At 50.2% G+C, this 22338-nt stretch overlaps 1 protein-coding gene across 14 annotated transcripts in view; it reads right to left on the bottom strand.

Annotated features, from left to right (window-relative positions):
- Positions 1–22338, bottom strand: part of Ppp2r5c (protein phosphatase 2, regulatory subunit B', gamma) — a 136645-nt gene that overhangs the window by 63146 nt on the left and 51161 nt on the right. Inside the window, exon 1 of one of the 14 annotated variants that reach the window (XM_063262523.1) lies at positions 6383–6404. The exons of the other annotated variants lie outside the window; for them this stretch is intronic. The gene's annotated coding sequence lies outside the window, so the exon portion shown is untranslated. Of the gene's footprint in view, positions 1–6382; positions 6405–22338 lie in introns of those variants that run through there. 14 annotated transcript variants of the gene reach the window in all.

The following is a 22338-nucleotide window of genomic DNA, read 5'->3' as shown; positions in this document are numbered from 1 at the left end:
GCTCACACCCGGTGCACTGGACTGTGCGGCCTCGAGCACCGACAGCTGCTCTGGAAGACATCTGTGCCCACGAGCTGGACCTGTAGCCTAGCACATCACCCTGTAATACCAGATTCCACATACACACAAGAGAGTGTCCAGCAGAGCTGCCCACGTCCACAGGGGTGGGTGGAGGGGTGGGTAGGATCACACAGGCATCCTGGAGCACTTGTACCATTCTATTACAAGGGAGTGCAGGAGACATAGACAGGCAGAAGGGGATGCATCTTAAAACACTGGCATAAGGGCAGCAATGGGAAGATCTTTTTAGCTTCACTTGGCACCTGAGACTGGGAGCACCTGGAGAGGCCTTTGGATGTCCTGCCAGGGGGCAGTTCCAGGGGTTTCTGTTTTGTAACTATTTACTGCTCTCTCCACTAGCTACTTCTGTATGTGAATTATATTTTAAGTGAAAATACTAAGTGTATATATATTTGGAAAAAAATGAAAAGCACACCAGAAGCAAGCAGTGGGGATGGCAATGAGGGCTCAGTGACTGCTCGTACTGCTCTTGCAGAGGACTTGACTTTGGTTTCCACATCTGGCTGATCACAACTGTCTGTAACTCCAGTTCTGGGGACCCAAGCCCTATTCTGGCCTCCATGGGATGCTCTATGTGGTTTTATAGGCTTATCTGTATTCTCAAAAACTATACAATCAATAAAGACCTGAGTGACTTCTGAATTTTTTTCTCTATTTACATAATGATCTTTTCTCCCATTCTCTTATTTCTACAGGTTGAGAATTAGGATATGTGGTGGTTGGAATACACTTGCCCCCATGGGGAGCGAGCGGTACTGTTAGGAGGTGTGGCCTCATTGGAAGTGCTTTACTGTGGGAGGAGCTTTAGAGCTGTCCTCCTATGCTCAGGCTCCGCCCATTACAGAAGAGAACTGCCTCCTAGCTGCCTGAGGAGGCCAGTCTTCTCTCCTTTGGATCAAGATGGTTCCTGATTCAGCACCATGTCTGCCTAGACACTGCTGTGTTTCTCACCATGATGACAACAGACTAAATCTCTGGAACTGTAAGCTCGTCCCAATTAAATGTTGTCCTTTATAAGAGTTGCCTTGGTCATGGTGTCGTCTCAGCGACACAAACCCTAACCAAGATAAACACTCAATCTAAAAGAGAAAAACAAACCATGGGGGAGCTGAGGGTCAAGTGTGGAAACCTGAGGCAGTGCCATGGGGACCCAGCAGAGATGGTTCCAGGAGAGAATTCACGAAGAATGGGAGGTAGAAGCTGATCTTTTATAGTTTTGGATATGAAGTAGCTCTCCCCAAAACTCAGGTTGGGGCTTGGTCCTTTAGCTATCTGGGTGGGGGAGGGGGTTCTGGAAAGTTGAGGAGGTGGGACCAAGCTGGAAGAGCTTCTTCCTGGTCCTTACTGGTGTCACCTTGCCCTGGCTCATTTCTCTCTGTCCCCTTTCAGATCCTTGGATGCTGTAAGGCCACAAACACCCTCCACACATTCCCACCATCAGGATATGCCCCACACCCACACATTCCTGCAGCTAAGCGACACAGACAGCACTAACTCTATACACAATAAAACAAATCCTCCCCCTCCCGAGTGCTCAGGTTTGGCCACAGTGAGGATAAGCAACAGTACGTGAGCTTCTCTGCCGTAAGGGAAGAGGGGTATAGGCTCAGGAGGAGTGGGGGGAGCCACAGCTGGGGAGCTGTCACAACTGTGGGTTGCTGCAGCTACATGAGGTGGAGAAGACTCCCTAAGGTAAGCACACTCCAAGTGCAGGACTTAGAGCTAAGGACAAGGTGCTGAGTTCACTTAGAAACCAATGTTCTTCAACAAGTCACTGTCATGATGGGGAGGACTTCAGACCATGTTTCCTGTGTTACCCACACGGGCACTCAGTAGACTGTCCTCACAGCAGGGACTCTGTCTTGTCCTGGAGATGTCTCCTGACCTCCTCACCCCTGTCAGCTACAGATTTCCACTTATTTTGATGGCCATCTAGTCCTCTCTCCTGTCCTTCCCCACACCTGATCCTGAACCTTCCTTCCCATTTCTCTCCCCATCCCCCTTCCCTTCCAGTTTCCTCCTCTATCTGCCTCTCACGACTATTTATTCCCCCTTCTGAATGAGATTCAAGCTTCCTCACTTGGGCCTTCCTTCTTGTTTACCTCCTGTAGCCAGGCAGGAAAGCCAGTGGAACAATAGACACCAACCCACCCACGAAACTCAACCCAAAATGTATCCTGTCTACAAGAAATGAGGGCAGGAGGGATGGAGCAGAGGCCAAGAAAACAGCCAACCAATAACTGGCCACACTTGAGAGCCATCCCATGGACAAGCACCAGTCCCTGACACTATTAATGATACACTGTTATGCTTGCAGACAGGAGCATGCTGCCCTCTGAGAGGCTCCACCTAGCAGCTGACGAGACAGATACAGATACCCACAGCCAATCAGTGGATGGAGCATGGGGATTCTTATGGAAGAATGGGGGGAGGATTGAGGGCCCTGAAGGGGATAGGAACTCCACAGGAAGACCAACAGAGTCAACTAAGCTGGATCCTTGGGGCTCTCAGAGTCTGAACCACCAACCACAGAATATACACAGGCTTGATCTAGACCTCCCATACATATGTAGCAGATGTGAAACTTGGTCTTCATGTGGTTCCCAAAGCAACTAAACAGGGGCCATCCCCAAAGCTGTTGCCTGTCTGTGGGATGTGTTCTACTAGCTGGGGTGCCTTGTCTGGCCTCAGCCGGAGAGGAAGTGCCTAACCTGTTAGAAACTTTAACTGCTAGGATAGAAGAGATACCCAGTGGGGCCTCACCTGCTCAGAGGAGAAGGTGGGGAAAGGGGGAAGGATTGTGGGGGTAATGGCCAGGAGGGGAGCAATAAGTAGGATGTAAAGTGAATAAGCAAAAAATAAAATTAAATTAATAATTTAAAAAAGGCAAACAAGGGTTGGGGATTTAGCTCAGTGGTAGAGCGCTTGCCTAGCAAGCACGAGGCCCTGGGTTCGGTCCCCAGCTCTGAAAAAAAGAAAAGGAAAAAAAAAAAAAGTCAAACAAGCAAGAGGGCCTCAGAGACCAGCATTCTTGACATGTGGGCCCCTCCCCAGGGCTCTATGTAGACTTGGGCACAGAGGCTTTGTGAGCAGATGAGAGCTGTAACTCGATCAGGGACGAAGTTTCCTTGGAAGACACTCTGATATAGGAGGCCAGAGCAGGAAGGCCTGCTTTAGTGAGAGAAGGCAGAGCCACAGCCTGTGCCCCTGGCCTTAGCACTGTCCTGGGGGTGCTCCTGGGGGTGCTCCTGGGGGTGCTGGACCAGCAGGATCACCTGTGGTGACAATGATCTCTTTTGTTATTATTTCCTGAGGTGCTAGCTATAGAGCTGGAGGTCTCATGAATGCCAGGGAGGTGAGCACTGAACCCCTAGTCAGACCCCACTCCATGAATGCGGCCATCACTCTATGAAAGCATCATGAGGTAACATAGTTCATGTCCATGAAGTGACATGACTAGTTAACTTCTGGCATGACCTCTTGAAACAGGCACTGAGAAGCTATTTTTGCTAAAAAGCACTGACGCCTTACTTGGGCCACAGGCAGAATCAAAGCCTGGCATTTCTGCCTTCGCTTGGTGTCTGTCTGTCTCCCTTATTTTGGCTGAAGGCATAGAGACAAGTCACCATCCTTAACTTCTCTAGAGTAGCATCTAGACTCCTGGAAGAATACAACGTAGAAGGGAAGGTCTGCCCTCTGCACCACAGCTGAGGGTGAACCCAGGAGGGTGAAGAAACATCCTGGAGCCCAACTGGCTGACTTGCAGAAACCAGATTGACCCCTTCAAGTAATGGCAGATAGATCCAGAGCCGGTAAGCCAGGACTGCCTGACTATACGGACCTCTTGCCACTTGCTCTAATTCTTGTTCTGTGTAAGCCTCCATTTCGGGTCAGTGCCTCTAAGGATACGTGGAGGTCACTGGATCTCTTCATTGGTCCCTTTCCACTGTGGCTGGTTGACTGACTCTCTCTGCTGTCACCACTGCTCACAGTGGAGGCTGAGGTGCCGGGGACTACTGGAGCCGAGGCTTTCGCTTTAAAACTATTGTTCATAACTTTAGTTCAGTACTAAAGAAGAACTTTGGGACTCAAAACCACCAGATGACAATGATAAGCAATGACAGTAAGATAGCAATTTAGGGGGCAAAGGGTTGATTTGGTTTATAATTCCTGGTTATAATCGTGTAGAAGTCAGAGCAAGAGGTTGAGTGGTGAGTCACACCCAACGGAGGGCAGAAAGAATGTGTGCACAGCTCTTCCAAGTCCCCTGTGTACACATGCAGTCCAGGAGGCCCTGTGCACAGAACGGTGCTGCCCACTATGAGCCGGGTCCTCTTATGCCCACTAACCCTGCGACCAGGACCACCCGGACCCACAGACTCACCTACAGGCCATGAACGGGCCCCTGCCCACTATCTTCTCACGCGATTCTAGACCTGTGTCAAGCTGTCAGTGAAAATAACCAATCACATCATTATCTTTGCTGGTGCTTGAGATAGACCCCAGGGTCTTGCACATGCTAGACAAACGCTCAACCACTGAGCTACATCCTCAGCCTCCAAGATCTAACAACCGAGTTCCCTCAAACTGTTGTGAATTTGAAATCTTTTAATTTCAAAGTGCAAACATCTTCTTTTGCCTGTTCTAATGTGTCTATTTCCCATAGTAACACCCCTAAAATCAAGTTGAGTCTTCATCTTTAAGAAATAGTGGATTCTGTGCTGGCCTGACAGAGTAGCTGGGTTTCCTACACAGTGGCTCCGTGTTGGGGCCTAGGTAGGCAGGTGTCTGCCATCTCATTTCTCACCTGTTTCCACCTTACTTCACATCACATGAACTATGAGGACTTAGGTGACCGCTTTCCTATCAGGTGAACTGTAAGGACTGAGGTGACCACCTGGTTCTGGGAAGGAGGCATGCACTGAAGGCTGACCACTATCATGAGCGCTGTTTGTCCTCCTGTAGCTAGGTTTGTTTGGCGGCATTCTAGAAACCACCACAATGGGGAAACCACATTGAGACAGCAAGCAGCTGTGGCTGGGCCCCTGACACCATCTCTCCTCTGAGCAGTGCAGGTGGGTAAACACTTGCTAGTGAAGCCCAAGCTCCCAGGCCATCCATTCCTTCCCGACTTCCCATCCCATAGTCGCTGTGCTGTGCTTATCTCTCGTCCATAGTCCCCTTGCTGTAAGAAGACAGGCTGGTCCCCTGAGTTGGAGGCTGCTTCTTCTCCCAAAGCCAACCTTGCCCCAAGCCTCAGGAAGGGACTTGAGGTGCCTGCTTTCACTGCGGATGAAATTGGGGCACACTCCTTCCTTAAGCCTAGCCACTACTGGTTCTCATGAAATCCAAGTGCTGTTTATTTAATGAGGCAGTCATTACACTTGAAAAAGCAGGAGCTGAAGCCAAGTTCTAGTCCATTCACGTTCTTCCCTCCCCAACAGGGTGGGGCAGGGTGGAGGAGGTCAGGTGGAGATAAGGTGGGGACTGGTCTCCTTGGAAACTAACTCAGCGAGGGAAGACACCCAGGGGACAAACTGCTCTGCAGGCTAGGCTCCGCCATGTTAAGAAGCAGAAGGAAGGAAAGTTCTGTAAGCCTCAGCAGGCCGACACTTGAAACTGCCTGCCCACGGATGTGTCCATGCATGGTGGGGTGCCTCCTCTAGGCACTGGTACAAGCCAAGGGGAGAGCTAGGTACAAGCCAGGGGCAGCCTTTCCTAAGTTTGCCTTTTGCCTTAAGGTGTCTTGGGCTTCCTTCCTCTTTCCCTCCGGCTCCCCTCCCCGAGTGTGGCTAACCTCTATGCTAGCTTAGCTCAAACGGCATGGCTGTTTTCCCTCTCCTCCTGGCAACTGCTATGACTTATAGGTTTCCTGCCCTGGGACTTGTCTTAAATTCTAATAAAGTTGTCCTTGGAAGGAAGGAAGGAAGGAAGGAAGGAAGGAAGGAAGGAAGGAAGGAAGGAAGGAAGGAAGGGAGGGAGGGAGGGAGGGAGGGAGGGAAAGGAAAGGAAAGGGACGGGGGGGGGAGGGGAAGGGAAGGGAAGGGAAGGGAAGGGAGAGGAGAGGAGGGGAGGGGAGGGGAGGGGAGGGGAGAGGAGAGGAGAGGAGAGGAGAGGAGAGGAGAGGAGAGGAGAGGAGAGGAGAGGAGAGGAGAGGAGAGGAAAGGATTATAGGTTTTCCTGGGAATCACAAATTCACAATGCTCACCGATACAAAGTGCAGAGAGAGGGACTGAAACACTTAGCCCAAGAGAAGGCCCGGGGTTTTAAACAAGAAGACTTTAAGACAGGCTATACAAACCCTGAAGGTAAATGCGGGGACCCATCAGGCCACTGTCTGCTGATGCCGGCCATGTTCCCTATCCAAGAGCCTAGTTCCCGAATGCTGTGGGGGACTGAGATGGACACCGAAAGTCCTGCCACTTCATCTTCCACTCGTTAAGTATTAAACGACACGGCCACACCTGGTGGCCAAGCTCAGCAACAGGCGACTCATTTATCTAAAGAACAAGGGCAGACAATGAGTATGACCGGCACAGGAAGATTCCAGAACTCCCAACAGCCAAACAGCGCAGCTAGGCACCAGGATCCTGTTAGAGAGAAAGCAGACAGCTCTAAGCAGGCAGCTCTGCTCAGCTTGTGTTTCCTGCTTCCTTTCTCAGCATCTCAAACACAGGCACTTCCTTCTAGACACACACTCTGTCTGCTGCTATGGGTCCTGGCTCTTCTCGTCCATGATGGCCACTGCAGGGCTGAGAGGGGTCAGTGAGGGAAATGAAAACTGGTGTGTGCGGTCACCTAGGGAGCTAGGATAGACACAAATGGCAGGCACTAGGGTGCTCTGGATCTTCCCTGAGATGCCTCCCTGAGTCCACCACATTTCCACTGATACGGCTCAAGTCCTCCTATGGCCTCAACACCCTTCAAGGGTTCTGTGCCAAAACTCAATCCCCACAGGGAGGTATGCAGTGCACAGAGACGTAGGCAGGCCTCTGGGAGATGACTTAGAGTAGATAACGTCCTCAGGTGGAGAACAAGCTTGAGGTATGAGCTAAGTAAACTCTTTATATTACCTCAGAGCTCATGGATCTCAATACGTAAAAGAACCCTCACTGAGAACAATCACGTCCAACCTGCCTGGCCATCAGCTAACTCACTGCTGCTGGGATGCCTGTTAACAGCAGGGAAGCCACACAGAGGCCCTTCCTGTCTGAGCACGCTTCCCTGGGGCCTTGGGAGCCAGGGACCAGGTAGAGCAGGCTGACTGAAAAGGATGAGGCCACGCGGGCTCTGCCTCCCCCTCCCCGCTCCACTGGCCTCCTCCTGCACACGCCCAGCTTATGGCTCAGCACCTGCCAACGGTGCCATGTAACTAATGATGCCAGCGTGGCCGGTGTCAGTGACCTCTGTTCCTGCCACCTGTGGCAGACTCTGTTACGGCCTGGCTACTAGGGGGAGTGACTGATCCTGGGGGTTTTGAGATCATCAGTGGATGGGTCCCTTGATGGGTTCACAGTATGATATTGTTACTGGAAACTGGTAAAAGGAAGGAGGGTGGTTGAGGTCAAGTTGGAGGAAGTAGATTTCCGGGGTATGTCCCAGCATTCCTTTCTCCGCCCTGGCTCCTTCCTGTATGTCTTTTCTTATTTTCCTGTCTGCCATGCGGTAAGCAGCCCCTGCCACACACTCCGTTTTCTGTCTCACCATGGCCCTAGAACCACAGGAGTCAAGGTCTCTGCACGGAAACCTCTGAAACTGAGCTCAGGTGCATCTTCTCTCCTAACTAAGCTATGCCAAGTCTCTATCGCAGCACACATGCCCACTAGGAGCTGACTGGGGGTGGCAGGGCATTCCTCAAGAGGCAGGCACCCCTCTCTCACTGGGTCATGCTGAAGTGGGTCACCCTGGGCCAGGATGTCCAGTCTGGGGAGAGAGGGAAATGCGTGCATCCTGAAGTATAAATGGAAAAAACCCACATTTCTTCCTTTCCCTTCCTTTGAAAATGCATTTGTTCCCCCCTCCCCTTTTTTTTAAATTTAAAGAGGACAACTTTAAATAGAATTTAAGAAAAGTTCCAGGGCAGAAAACTGATAAGTCATAGCAGTTGCCAGGAGGAGAGGGAAACCAGTCATGCAGTTTGAGCTAAGCCAGCATGGAGGTGAGACACACTCAGGGAAGGGAGCCTGAGGGAAAGAGGAAGGAAGCAAAAGGCAAACTTAGGCTCTGGCCAGCATGGGAAAAGGGACAGAAAAGATGGCCAAGAGATGCTGTTCCTTTGGAGTCTGGACGCGTGCTATCATCTCCTCTGGTGACGAGGGTCTGTGCTGCCGGCCATTCACAACCCCCCCTTCCTACCCCCCCTTTCTTTTTTTTTTTTTTTACAGAGGTAAGGATGAAACCCAGGGCCTTGTGCATGTCAGGCAAGAGCCTCACTTCCAGCCCACATCTGAGCTGTCTTACACATCATCTGCCCCAATGCTAAGCCTGTGTCCTGGATCATGCACACCCTCCTCATGCTGTCCACTTAGTGTCTGTCTGCCTCTGTGCAGCCAGACAAGCCTAGAGTGGGGCTGCTTATCCAGTTGTCTCAGGGCTGCGGTACCATTGGTGTCTCTTAGAAAGGACGGGAAGCCTGCCAGGCAGAGGGTGATCCTGTCTAGATGTAGCCCCATGTGACACTGGCCTACTGTGGCCCTGACTCATGGCCTGCTCCCTGACTGGCCCCATGACCCAAGAGCAGACACTTCTTTCCCTCCAGTTTTAGGACCATGGCAGCCTGGTGCCTCTGCTCTCTGTGCATCTGAGACTGGTGGCTTTCCTGCAGAATGCATTCTTACTCCTTGTGCATCCCCTCTCGAGACTCTCTGTGACTGGGGATTCCTGTGCAGAAGCAACTTATATTCCTGACACTTCTCAGCCACACCAAGGCACAGCCGCTCTTTTGTCCGGACTCTGAGTCCTTAATTCAACCCGTATTTAAGTCTCTGATACTAAAGGTGTAAGGCCCCAGAGGAGCCGAGTGCAGCAGGGCACACCTACAACCCCAGCGCCCAGAAGTCAGAGGAAGACAGGGCACGAGGTCAGCCTGGGCTACACAGCAATCCTTTCACAAGGCCAAAACACTATCACAACCCGGGTAACAGCAGGACTACCTTGGCTGGATCCCCAGTGTCTTTCTGAAGACAATAGTGACCCTGGGAAGAATCCTTCCTTCTTTGGGCCTCAGGTTCCTCGACTAGGAAACAGGAATTGTTGTCACACTGGGTTGTGAGTCAGATGGTGTAACATGTTTAGAGCAAACGCCTCAATACAGCGGTTTCAGTAAAGCTCCGTTGTTTTGGTTCTTGATGCCAAGCGACCTACTAGTATATACTGCTGGATCCTGTCACCCACTAACGCTCCAGGGGTATATGCAAGGGAAGAGACATTTCCCATCCACTCCAGGCGTTTCCAAGCAGGCCACTGATGCACCGGACTTAGCAGGTCAATCTGTATCTACCTCCAGGCAGAGTTTCTACTGAGCAGTGTCTGGTTCTGCATAACTTAATTATGCTCCTACCCTGCACAACCCAGGGCAGTGCCTGGACATTCTTGCTGTCGGAGCATGGCAGTGAACAGGGACTACTTAAATGTCAGCTCAAGGGGGCCGGCTGAATCTGAATGCAATTATCCTAATGTACCACGGGGTCACAAGGGCCATTTTCTCTGCTAAGTCTATTCACATCTTAATATTATCAACAGCTGGATAATTAGATTTGGGCGGAAAACTATCCTGAAAGTTTTTATGTTTATGAAGGGTTATAATAGGTTCTTTTTCTTTTCTGTAATGGTGTGTGTGTGTGTGTGTATGAGAGAGAAAGCGCGCAAGTGTGCGTGCGCGTGTGCGTGTGTGTGTGTATGAGAGAGAGAGAGAGCGCAAGTGTGCGTGTGTGTGTGGGTGTGTATGAGAGAGAGAGAGCGCAAGTGTGCGTGTGTGTGTGTGCGTGTGTGTGCGCGCGCGTGCGCGTGTGTATGAGAGAGAGTGCGCAAGTGTGCGTGTGCGTGTGCGTGTGTGTGTGTGCGTGTGTATGAGAGAGAGCGCAAGTGTGCGTGTGTGCGTGTGCGCGCGTGTGTGTGTGTGTGCGTGTGCGTATGTGTGTATGTGCGTGTGCGTGTGTGTGTAATTGCGGGCAAGTACCTTGCAAGTAGGCACTGCACTGAAAGCTTGCGGGTAAACTGGATATGGACGACTGGCTCGTGCCTCTAATTTCAGCACTTGTGACGCTGTAGCAGGAAGATCACTGCCAGCCTGAGCTACAAAAGTGAGACCTTGCCTCCAAATGCCCAAACAAACTTACAAATAAAATTCTCCGCCGTGGACTACTGAGCTACGGTTTCTAGGTGAAATTACATTTCAGTAGCTGGCTGACAACATCATATGATAATGCTCGCAGTAAAACAAGAAACCTAAACAATGTAAGAAAGGGTCACTGGGATTAGCACTGTGGGCATTGGACGCCACTGCACGGGGTCCCCTGAGCAGACATGCAGGCGGAATGCGCTCAGCTCTGGGGACTGTGGTGTGAGTACACTTGGCCGTGGGAAGTGCTATATTAGCAGGTGTGCCCTTGCTGGAGGGAGTGCATCCCTGTGGGGGAGAGCTCTGAGGTCCTGCGCTTAAACTCTGCCCAGAGCTGAAGGGACACTTCCTGGCTGCCCTCCGATCATTCAGGTCAAGATGTAGAACTCTCAGCCCCTTCTCCAGTGCCATATCAGCCTGGACGCCGCCATGCTTCCTGCCGTGCTGATAATGAACTGAACCTCTGAACCTGTAAGCCAGCTCCATTTTAAAATGTCTCTTATAGAAGTTGTCTTGGTCATGGTGTCTCTTCCTAGCAATGGACCCCTGACTAAGGCAGGGGTCAAACATGACACACTCTGCTGCTCTCACCTCCACCATCCGGTGTCCAGTTGTCCTATCAGGCCAGCATTACCTCCAAATGTCTACGCGGCATGCATGTACCGTGTACACGGGTCGGTAAGATGATGTGCAGTGTACACGGGTCGGTAAGATGATGTGCAGTGTACACGGGTTGGTAAGATGACCGGAGCGTCCATCACACATGCCTCAGGATTACTGCGCTTCCCTGACTCCGCCTGGGCCTCACTGACAGAGTGAACTCTGTAAAGGGCTAACAACTCTGCCCACGATAAGCTGCACCCACCATGTGGCCTGCTGCCTCCCACCCCTGCAGTGGGACTCAAGCAGGGTCTGCCACGCCCTGTGGTTCTCCCTCCGTCCACCTGAGCACCAGCCGGGCCACACAGGCTTGAGACAGCTCTGCTGTGCACAGACTGCGTGCGTGATGAAATAACCCCAACTCAAAAACCTTTCTTCCTTGAATTCAACTTTGCCCAAATATTAACACTGTGGGCTAATATTTCCTCTGGGTCTACCTAACAGGTTTTTACTCTATTTATTTTTAATTTTTTTATATTACCCATTTTATTTTAGGATTTAAAACTACAGTTAACGGGACAATTCTTGTTTAAGTTTATAAAGGTAAATGCTAAAATTTTGAATTATGGGAATAATCTTTAAGTGTTAGTAGGCTAGAAAAAATTCACGCACTGTATCTAATGTTTACAATGGAGGTATTATACTTAAAATTTTTATTTAAACAGCATGTAAACAACTGTCCTCAAATCCCCTGGGCACAAGACGTACATTTCTAAAATACAAGACAGACTCATTTCTAACAGTTGCAGACTCTAGCTGTCAGTGAGCTCCATTCCCATAGCCGTGGTTTCGGTTTAAGGCTGGCAGGAGGGGCCCACAAGGAGGAAGAGTAGAGAAAGACCAGGGCATCATCCGGATATGGGAGGTGCCTCGGGGCTGGCTCTCCCTCCCCCTTTAGTGACCACAGCATATCTAGACTTGGCACTCAGCCCAGTCCCGTGGACTGTGGCGACTTTGGCTCTACAAAGTATTTCAGCTCCTGGGGAGCCCACAGCTGTTCTCATCACCTCAGTGTCTCCTGAGCCTGCCAGAGCTAGTCATCCCTTCCTTAGGTGGTTCTGGCCAATACGTCCACACTCCCCAAGGCCAGGAACGGTCCAATACTCAGTGTCCTGGTTCTAGGTGATCTCCAGAGATGGCACCTCTCCTCCCTGGGAATGGACTGAATACACTGTCTAGATGTAGCCCCGTGTGACACGGGACCTGGAAGCAGAGCACTGTCCCACCAGACCGTCACTCAAGCCCCTCCTTCCCTGACTCCAGAGTCACAGGTGAACAGAACTGCTCTGGTCTGAGACAAAGTTGGGAGGTTTGAGGACCCCTCAAAGCTTCCAGCAAAGTCAGAACAGAACAGTGATCCCTAACAGGACGGTTCCAGTGCCACCCAAGGCTCCTAGAGGACTGGACTTACATCTTACTGCACACAGCATGAAGATCCCCAACTGTCTCCAGCCCCCGGCCAGTTCTGTGGCAGAGGCTCATAGTCCATGCCTTCGTAGTTTTGAAAGAAGCAGAGCCTGTACTGTTAGACTCAAACGCCACACTGTGGGAGCATCATATCGCTTCCTTTCTTTTTCTACTGGGCCTCCGGCAGGCCAGACATGTACTCCGCTTGAGCTATATGGCCAGTCTGGCGTGTTTTCTGTGGCTTCAATTTTGAGGAAGGTTTCTAAGTAGCCTGGAGATGACTTATTCTGGAAATACTGCTGTCAAATGTAGCTTCACACAAGGTCTCTGCTGCCGCCAAATGAGAGTGTATGGTCCAGATACGACACAACACCTGCTCAAGTTCTCGGGTGGACGCTACACTCAGGATACATCTGTCCTGCCTGCACCACGCTTGGTCAGAGTGCAGACCACTGAAAACTTTCAAGTCAGTGTGGACAGCTAGAACTGAACTTCCAGACAGTGAAGAGAGACCTGGAGACAAAACACTTCCCTGCAAGTTTGACCTTTAAGGCTGTGCTGTATAAACATCGTGTTGTCAGACAACCCCAACAATCTCTGGGGAAAGAGCAGACTATTACCGCCCTAGGCGGGGTGAAACTGACTTGCAAATATTGTGGCCTCTCCAAAGGAGACCACAGAATCTCCAGCCACATGATCAGACCAGACATTTTCAGTAACTCAGTGACCCTGTAACACTTTTGCCAAACTTACAGGTAGGGATCTCAGCTCTGCCTTCTTATAGCCTCTGATTCAAAGCTGGCCTCCTCACTCCCAGGCAGCCTGGGAAGCCCCTCCTGTGCTTCTCGGTGACAAGCTCATGCTGGTGGGATCATCTCAGAGCCTGCAGTGGGAGGGCGACTATGCCTCGGCAGACTGGACAACAGAATAGCTCGGGGGCAAGGCTGAGGTCAAGACAAGTCATCCTGAAATAGAAGCCCCCAGCAGTCAGGCTTCGTTAGTTGGAGTTAGTGATTTTGGCTGGTTCTAGTCCCGGGCCAGGCATTCACACCTCTCACCTTGTTCAGGACCCACAGCAGTTTCTGCAGGGAGACACTCACTGTGGTCATTTTATGGAGCACTAACATGTTAGGTTAACTTGCTCCAGGTCATACTAGTTAAGGGTCCATGTCATGAGCAAAAGCAGACAAAGGCTGGAGGCAGGGCCCGCTGTGCTCTGCAGTCTGACCTGCAGGCCAAGGTGACTCCTGGGACAGGCACCCTTGCACTGAGGGCTCTGTGTGCCTCCTGTAACTCAAGGGAAGCTGGGGAGCTGCCCCCAGAGCAGCATTCCCAGGCTGTATCCACTTCTTGTTCCTAGAGGGCCCTGCTTCAGCTATTTGCCAACCCCTCCTCTAACTCTCTCACCGTAGCATCAAAGCATGCCTTTGCTTAAGACCTGCTTTGAATGGACACACTTTTGACTAAGCCCCGTCCTAAGCAGCAGTAACCCAAGAAATCCGGGATTTAATGCATTAATTACATATCGTCACATTTGTTAGTATGTAATTACTAAACGAAATAACATTCAACTATGAATCACTTCAAAATTTTCTCTGGTGTTGCCAACAGTGGTGCATGCTGACCACATCTGGAGGCACTCTGATCACCCCACAGCAGAGAGGAGAGGTAAAACAAGTCACCCTCTCTTTGGTTAACTACTCAGCAGTTTGTGTTTCCAGCTGTCCACTGAACGAGGGAAAGGAAGACTTTAATGTCCATGGCTATGCTCTTTTTTCCACTGGCAGGACAGACACAGACAGACTGACAGAATGACTGACCAAGCAAGGGACCCTTGCCAGCTGTGGTGGTTTGAGTAAGAATGGCCAGCATAGGCTCCTACATTGACTTGTGCGCAGAGTCCCTAGCTGACTAGAATTGTGTCCTACTGCAGTAGGTGTGCCCTCGTTGGAGGAACTGTGTCACTTGGGAGTAGGCTTTGAGGTTTCAAAAGCCCACACTAGGCCCAATCTCCCTCTGCCTGTGAACCAGGAAGTAAAGCTTTAAACAATCACTCCAGCACCATGCCTTCCTGCCCTCGGCCTCTACACTCCCTGCCATGATGATAATGGACTAACTCTCCCAACTGTAAGCAAACCCTCATTAAGTGCTTTCCTTTTTAGGAGTTGTGGTGGTGGTCACGGCAACAGAATACTCAAACGGTAGCTTTGGTTGTAAGATAAAGGACTAGAGATCCCAGTGTTAGACTTTCTCTGAGTCCCAGGCCCCAACCAGTCTATGACCTTTCACTCTTCGACTTACACCATATGACTGCAGCTCAAATAAGAACATTTCTGGATAGATGTTGACAACAGGTAAATTCTTTCACTTACTTTAGGAAATTCTGTGGAAATGAATATATATATTCCATTTTACAGACAATGGACTCACGGTTGATCCCCGCACCCCCAACAACAAAACAAAACAGAACAAAAACCCACAGAACCAAACTCCACTCAAAAGTTGAGTCAGTTCTGTACCCTGAACTCGAATCTACAACCCCAGTCCGTGTGAGTGAGGGCAGACTGTCAGGGGCATTTTGGATATTTCTGAGAGCAGCCCAGACCACTTGAGACTGCCACATTTGTGCAGATGCTCTGATTGTGTATGTCATGTCAAATTCTCTTATGGGAGCAGCAAAAAAGCAATACAATGTCCCATGTCCTGGGAAATGTAAGCTTTTTATGCATAACATAACACACCTTCCCCAGAGCTCAAGGAGCTTCTCCCCTAGGCTGTGAGCATCTCTGAGCGAGTGAGTTCTCACTCTCACACTACACAGCACTGTCACCCTGTGCCACACGGCACACACAGACACACACATAGACACACACACATGCGTGCGCGTGCCACAGGGCTATTCTCATGGCACCACTGCCATTTGCTGCTTACTTAAACCTGTTAACACACACAAAAGTGCTCAGAAATGTCTGACAAACAAAGGTTCACAGGAAAACCCTATGACAGCCATACAACCAATCCCTTATTCCCCCCACACACCCATTTCTCTGCCAGGCCTCCCAGCATGTCCAGCTGCTGAAAGGCTGACCACCCTACAGAGTCGGCCTGCAATACTTCTCATGGTGACTGGGCAGGCACTCCGGCAGCGGGAAGGAGCACAAAGTATAACTACAAAAGCCCAACAGCCATCAGATAGTCCACTTGAAAATAACCCATGGGGGGTTGGGGATTTAGCTCAGTGGTAGAGCGCTTGCCTAGCAAGCGGAAGGCCCTGGGTTCGGTCCCCAGCTCCGAAAAAAAGACCCCCCCCAAAAAAAAGAAAAGAAAATAACCCATGGTGTTTTGAAAGTTTACTCCTCATCTCCTGTCCAATGCTAGCAGCGGGAACTAATGGCCGCCTCTACCATTGATGGCCACCAAAGAATAGGCTACCTCAACTGAGCCATGAGAGAAAGTTCAGTCAGATTTAGCTGAATGGGCCTTCACAGTGTCCAGTTGTATAGTGTGACAGGCTGTAGAAAGCCTTTCTGAGAGGAGGTAAGCAATTGTTTGGGGTCATGACTTATTGTAAAAACAAACTTTGTGGCTTTCACAAAGCACAAAGTTAGGCATCTTCTAGTAATGATGATCTTGTCAACAAACACAATGTCTGTGTGTGAGCAGAGTGCTCCCTGGTCTCACCGACAACACAATGTCTACACAGGTGAGCAGAGTGCTCTTTGTCCCCTCCCAGGTCTAAATGTGAGTAGAATACTCCAAATTCTCACCAACACACACAATATCTACATGTGTGAGCAGAGTCCTCCTGGATCCTCACCAACACATATAATGTCTACACGTGTGAGCAGAGTCCTCCTGGATTACTCACTCTCTCACACACACACACACACACACACACACACACACACACACACACACTATCTATACATGTCAGTGCTCCATATCCTTACCAACACACTTAAGTCTACATGTGTGAGAAAAGTGCTCCTGGATACTCACCAACACACGTTATGCCTATACGTGTGAACAGAGTGCTCCCAGGTCATTCCCCTTCCCCCCGCCAGACAATATCTGTATGTGTGAACAGAATGCTCCCTAGATCCTCCTCACCAACACAATGTCTACCTGCATGTGCAAAATGCTCGTCAGATCCACAGGTTACAACACCCCCAGCCTCCATGCAAATTATTTGGATTAGCATTTGATTCCAAAATGATGGCCGTTAAGAGGCAAACGCTTGATCTTGTTCACTTGCACCAAACCTGATCATCTAGGAAGCATCATCCTGGCTATAGAGACAGAGTTTCACTGTGGAGCCCTTGGTATCCTGGGCTCACTCTGTAGATCAGGCTGGCTTTGAACTCAAGAGACCCAGCTGCCCCTGCCGTCCTTTGAGATTAAAGGTGCGCGCCATTATGCCTGGCTAGCAATGAAGAATGCTTAAAGGGATGTAAAATTTGCACAGCGCGGACAGCACTGCTTCCATGTTCCGGAAGCTTTGCATTACAGGAGCACCCTACACGGCTCGGGTCAGCACCCTTTCCTCTCTCCTTCTGCCGCTGGCACCCACCAGCACGTAGGCTGCTCATTTAGGCTATTTCATGTAAAACATGGGCTCTGAGATAGCAGACATCATTTGAAGTATTTTGTGGTAACTTTGAATGCAAACATTTTTGGGGTTGCAAACATGGATGGAGTTGGAATTTCACTGGCATATGTCTCCTGAGAGTAAAAACAAAAACAAAAAAAAAAAGGAAAAAAGCCCAGTTTAACACCAAAAAAGCATTATGGGTATAAAGAACAGAGTCTTGTTCTTCCTGTGGATAGTCACAAGTGCTGTCATGGAGCTGCACAGGGGATGGGACATGAATGAGCCTGGTCCAGGGGAAATGAAGACTCTGTGGGCCCGAGTCACAGCCCTGATCTCCTAGAGAATGAAGGGTTTCATCTTGAAAGAGTCACTTCATCTTGACGGGCAAGACTGACAACAACTGAACCTACATCAGGATCAACAGAAGAGGATGGCAGCTTTGAAGAAGAAACAGGACTTGTGAATTCCAAGTAGATGGGACACTTCAGCTTTCTAGTTGGCCTCCAGTCTAGAGAGGCCAGAGGCAGGCAGAGCAGGACAGTCTTCACAACTGAGAGGTGGAGCAGCAGCTCCTCCCCTTTTACGGGGCTCACTAGAGGGTGTGTAAGCCACAGGGTGATGCTATCTGTTTCCCAGATTAGTTTCCCATGCAGCCCAACTCAGCTTTTACCCTGAACTGTAACTATTAAGTCCAAAGAGGTTTCCAGGATGAATCCTCCAGGTTTCAGAAGCATCTTTTCCCTCAGACTCAGAGATGCTCCTTGGGAGTGAGTGTAAGTGACCCTGTCTTCATCACTGACTTGATCTGGGGAGGTCACAAAACAGAACTAAGAGGTAGGGTGTGCCAGCAAACAGATCCTAAATTTACTGGGAAGTGCAAGAGACACAAAGTACCAAACCACCTTGGGAAGAAGACAGAAGGGGTGGGAGGCTTGCTTCCTGTGGTCAGAGCCAGAGCAAAGCCAAAGCAAGGAAAACCAAGTAGCTCAGACCTGAGGTGGGGACCAATGGACCAGGGTGGGGGCTCTGGAACTGTCTTCCCGCGTTTAGGGTCCACCGACTTTCGGCAAGCCTGTCAAGTCAGTCCAATGGGGCAGGGAACAGTTATCTCAAGAAATGATAATGGGAAAACAGGGTATCCACCTGCAAAAGGCTCAAGGCCACACCCTTCATCTGCCTGGAGATAACAACCAACTCCATCTGATCAAAAGGTCTAAACGCAGGCTGTAAAATGACTTGGAAGGACACAGGAGCAAATGTTGGGGTTCTGTATGGCTCCTCAGATGTGACTCACAGAGCACAGGGACAAAAGGAAGCAGCCTTTGTGCAGATTAGAACCACTCTTCAGCAAAACAGTGAGGACATCCAGAATGGAAAATACCTTGCAACGCCTACATCAGCAAGGGCTGTGCAGTCATGCTGCCACTGGCCACACCCTTCCTGCCATTCTACACTCCTGGGCTCCTCCCCTCTTTGTTCCAGTTACCCATTTATTGTCCTGCCCTGCAAGGCCTCCTCTCTTCAGCACCAGGAAGACCAAAGCCAGTACGGCCAACTTCCTTCTGCTCCAGAAATGGCAGGGGCCATCCTCCTCCGGCTGTGAGAGGGCCAAGCTCTTAACCGTTTTACCATTTACCATGAAAAAAACAAGACAAAACAAAATGAAAGGCACAGGTCTACCAGGAGCATGCACCACAGTGCTCGTGCAATTAAATGGACACAGAAGGGCAGAGCAAGGGCCAAGCCTCGCCAGGGACCGACCTGGACACTCCACTTGCACTCTGTTGCCCTGGAGAGAGGGCAAACGCTGAGAAGAGAGGGCCTGCCTGGCCAGAAGAAGTGGGAGAGCCAGGTTCTGGCCAAGTCTCAAAACCCGGAGCCAGAATGGTGTTGCTTCAAAACTGCATTCTAGCCATGAACAGGGGAAAAGCATGCATCTGCCTCAAAGATCAGGAGGGCAACGCCCTGCTCTTAACGCTTCTCTTCCTGCGGATCTGCATGCTTTTGGTACACACCCTCCCTAGTCCACCCTCCTACTGCAGCCATCACTTTCAGTTTCTTCTGAGTGTGATTTCATTACAGCCACAGCAAAAGAATAGGGAGCCCGGCTCTGCACAACATGGCTCTTTGTCCCGCCTCCGCTGCTCTCCCATCAGCCCCGTGAAGGACTCTGCTACTTATCAACACAAACCTCATCCTGGTCTGACCACCCCTGCACATCTCCCTTTGCTCTAGTGCTACCAATGAGCTTTATAAAATGCCTTCTGAGCAGGATCCTGCCCTCTCCTCAGAGCCTCTGAAAGCTGGCACACACAGCCCCTGTAACATGACCAAGTCTAGTACCAAGACATGGCCCAGCGCCATGTTGGTGATTTCTAAACCCTCGCCTAAGGAAGGACAGCAGACTTACCATGGCCACAGCAGGAACTCAGGACTCATTTCTGCTGTCCTTCCATGTGTCTGAAGTGTCCTTCCTTGGGTCTGAAGTGAGCTCAGCAACCTAGTTCCTGTGTGACACTCGAGCTCATCGGGCACAGCAAAGGCTACGAGGTCACCATGCTACCAACAGTGCACCCAGGGGTCCAGAGCAGGGACCCTTTCGTCACCGTACAGATCATGAAACATTTGTATCTACAACCATTTCTCCTTCCACAAATGGTAAGCTAAGCCAGAGCCTGCTTCCAGAGGAAGGTGCCTCTGTTCTACAAGAGCTCCACGCTACTTAGCACGAGCGCAAAGAAGAGAGTTACCACAGTGCCAGACTCTCAGATTCACGTTAAGCGTCTTTACCAGGAGTAACATCAGGGTCAGCAATGAGGTACGTGCCAGCGATGCCTTAACAATCCAGCTAGACAGTGGGTCCCTCGGGGTAGCTGAGTCCTTAACTAAAATGGAGGCAGGTCACCATGAGCACCAGGTCTGTGAAGAGAGGCTGCGGCCGGCACTGGATACAGCTCAAGGCCCTGTTGAGTTAATTCCACCATAACCACAAGCCCTTGGGAAAAGCCTTACCTTCCTGCCCCAGGATCTGCATCTTGTGTTTTTTCTAGATGACACCATCAGATGGAGGAGCGTGTTTCGGGAGCCCGCACTCTACACCACCGCAAATGTGGCAGACAGTCCTGCCGAGATCTCCTTGATAAAGGACCTCCAAGTGCAGCCTCCCATGCCTGCCGAGAGCGTGTGAGCCCAGAACTGTGAGTCAGAAAGCCCAAGGCCTCTGTCGCCAGCTGCCCCAGGACCTCAGGCGAGCTAGCCACCTCACTGCTCTCAATTCCAGGACTGTAAAGATGCGGCTAATGACACCTGTTTGCCTCCTCCCATCAGGGACGGCGGCTAATGAGCACCTGCAAGGCGCTTTGAAGATGAAAGGGGCTCCAGCACCAGTGACAGCAGTGAGGGTCACTCTCCCTGGGAGCGCCCTAAGACCCTCTCCCAAACTTCGCATAAACAATAGGAAGAACCCTGGGGAAGGTGAGGATGGTGCTGCTGGGCACACTGGCTAGTAGGAAGAAGCCCAGCGCTGACGGCTCTGCCTGGGGCGGATGGGTAAATATTTACCGGGGCGGCCTGTCTAGTTACTATGGACGCCATGGTTAAGGCTGTTAACTTGGCTGATAAGTTCCTGCTTCCTGCCAAAGAACCTTTACCGAGAATGCTTCTTAAAGTTTCCTTTATTTTTTTTTAAACATTTAAATGAGAAGTGTGTTGTCAGAAATTACTTTTGTGGCTCCAAGTTTTGCCCACGATTCACGTATAGGCCATCTTTGTGAAAAATAGGAGGGTGGAAAGAATCAAGTAAGGCAAAGGCCCTGCCGACCTGAGGTCAACAGAAGGCTGGAGGGGCTTCTTATGCATGAGCACGTGTGCGCGCTCGCTCGCACGCACGCGCACACACACAGAATCCAGCTAGTTAGTTTTCCAACCTAGGAAGACTGAACGGTCTGTGTCTGTTTGGCTGTATATGATAAATTCAGCTCACACACAAATGCAATACAAAACTTCATGATTAGTATTTTAAAGCTCACATTTAAATATGTATAAAACTTGAAAGTGAAAAAAATGCAGAGTTCCTATTAGTATTATGTCATTTAAATAAGTCACACCCCACTCCGAGGCTTACCTGCCTCAGAAAACTTTAGTTTCAGTATGAGATGGCCTCAGTTACATCTAGGAAATAAGTCAGAAAAAAACAGAGTGGGAGCTGAGCCCTCAGGAGGCTAAGGCTAGACTGTGGCCAAACTCCAAGAATGGGGCTTTGTAAGAGAGGAGGAGAGGCAGCTTTAGGAAGAAATTAGCAGATACAGTCTCTTCAGCTTGTCTGTCCTTTTCTGCAGCACTGGAACTAAATCCAAGGCCTCGTATACGCTGGCGAGCACCCCAGCCTTGAGTTCTATATCCCTAGCCCTAACCTATAACTACAGGTATAACTATACATCTTACTTTTGAGTAATAAAACATATTGTGTGAGTGCATGGATGTGCATGCGTGTGTATGCATACTCGAATGTGGGAGGAGGTATACACACTTGTGTGTAAGGGCTGGGGGTGAGGTAGGGAGTGCTGAGGAGGACACTGGTTGTCCTGCTCTGACACGCTCCAGCTTCCTCTTCTTAACCAGTCTCTTACTGACCCTGAAACCAGGTTTGCCACAAGACAGCCTGAGTGGTCCTCTTCTCCCCTGCCCCCTCCCCACAGCTCTAGGGTAAGAGCCACGTGCACAGGGGCACACCTGGCTTTTTACAAGAACGCTGGATCTGAACTCAAGTTCTCGTGCTGTTGAGATGCAAGTTCTCTTACCTACTGAGCCATTCCTCCAGATTCCCAAACGCTTCTTTTAGCACAGTGCTGTTTGTGATTTTATCATGAAGAAAAATGTCTGAGCTAGATGTGGTGGTGCTTACTTACAATCCTAGCATCCAGAGACTGAAGTGAAGGGTGTGTATTCGAGGGCAGTTGGGCCTACACAGTATCCATAGGAACCGTACATAGTTCCAAGAATACCTGAAACAACCCAGAAACTGGAGGCGAATGTATGAGACCGTGAGCAAGCCTGTTCTGGATGGCCACTGGCATTCCGTCCTGGCATGCGTCTCCCGCAGGACAGAGAGAGAACTGGGCTGAGTCTCACTGCACTCCTCTTCTTCATGGGTGTATTCTGAAATGTCAGCGATCCTTCCTTTCACTTTCCCATGAAAATACGGCATCTGGTCAAATGCATTTCTAAAGAGAACGTGCTTGCAGACTCGGGAAGGAAAAGA

Source organism: Rattus norvegicus, chromosome 6, assembly GCF_036323735.1.
Source record: "Rattus norvegicus strain BN/NHsdMcwi chromosome 6, GRCr8, whole genome shotgun sequence".
Taxonomy (NCBI): Eukaryota; Metazoa; Chordata; class Mammalia; order Rodentia; family Muridae; genus Rattus; species Rattus norvegicus.
Note: the sequence above shows the minus strand (reverse complement) of the source record. Positions and strands in the feature narration are given on the sequence as shown.